General features: G+C 54.1%; 1 non-coding gene across 1 annotated transcript; it reads right to left on the reverse strand.

Annotated features, from left to right (window-relative positions):
* Positions 1-594: 594 nt before the first annotated feature.
* On the reverse strand, positions 595-750 carry LOC121205790 (5.8S ribosomal RNA). Its single transcript, XR_005900865.1, has one exon. It is a non-coding gene; the product is annotated as a 5.8S ribosomal RNA (ribosomal RNA).
* Between the last annotated feature and the right edge of the window lie 369 nt (positions 751-1,119).

The raw sequence follows: 1,119 nt of genomic DNA on the forward strand, positions 1-1,119 counted from the left end.
CAAAGTCCTTTCCATCTCTCCCTCGCGGTACTTGCTCGCTATCGGTCTCTCGCCCGTATTTAGCCTTAGACTGAATTTACCACCTGATTAGGGCTGCATTCCTAAACAACCTGACTCATAGACAGCACCTCGTGGTGCGACAGGGTCCGGGCACGGCGAGGCTCTCACCCTCTCCGGCGCCCCTTTCCAGGGGACTTGGGCCCGGTCCGCCGCTGAGGACGCTTCTCCAGACTACAATTCGAACACCGGTGGTGCCCGATTCTCAAGCTGGGCTTTTCCCGGTTCACTCGCCGTTACTAGGGGAATCCTGGTAAGTTTCTTTTCCTCCGCTTATTGATATGCTTAAACTCAGTGGGTAATCCCGGCTGACCTGGGGTCGTGATGTGATGCCGAAAGGATTAAGGGTCTCGATCGACGAACGCGCACGACTTCGAACGAGGTTTCTTACAGTATTACCACTGATCGTCGCGACAATTATGTCGTCGAGGACTCGAATTTAGGCCAACCGCTGGCTGTGAACGCACAGGAGGCCAATTTTTGCCTGCGGTCCAACCGAGTCCCAAGGGATCGGGGTTAGATGGGGGCGACGATGCGTGACACCCAGGCAGACGTGCACTTGGCCTAATGGCTTGGGGCGCAACTTACGTTCAAAGACTCAATGGTTCACGGGATTCTGTAATTCACAACAAGTATCGCATTTCGCTACGTTCTTCATTAATGCGAGAGCCGAGATATCCGTTGCCGAGATATTTCGTAACAACGTCACTAAAGCACTGACACCGCGAACGGTGCGGCGACAGGAGATGTGTCCCTTTTTTCATTTCGATTCCTTGGCGCGATTCGCACCGGGGGTTTGCTCGTTTTGCATCGAAGAGGTTGATCCTGACATCTCGCACCACCCAATGGGAAAAAGGGACGACAAGACCGGCCGCTCCGACACGCGGGGGTGGCGACAGGCGACGATGCACCCGCAACACCTCCGATGTTGTATACAACTCGTTCACGGGTCGTTCTGCTAGGCAGGTTTCGACAATGATCCTTCCGCAGGTTCACCTACGGAAACCTTGTTACGACTTCTCCTTCGTCTAAATGATAAGGTTCAGTGGACTTCTCACGATG

This window comes from Gossypium hirsutum, chromosome A08 (genome assembly GCF_007990345.1).
Source record: "Gossypium hirsutum isolate 1008001.06 chromosome A08, Gossypium_hirsutum_v2.1, whole genome shotgun sequence".
Classification (NCBI taxonomy): domain Eukaryota; kingdom Viridiplantae; phylum Streptophyta; class Magnoliopsida; order Malvales; family Malvaceae; genus Gossypium; species Gossypium hirsutum.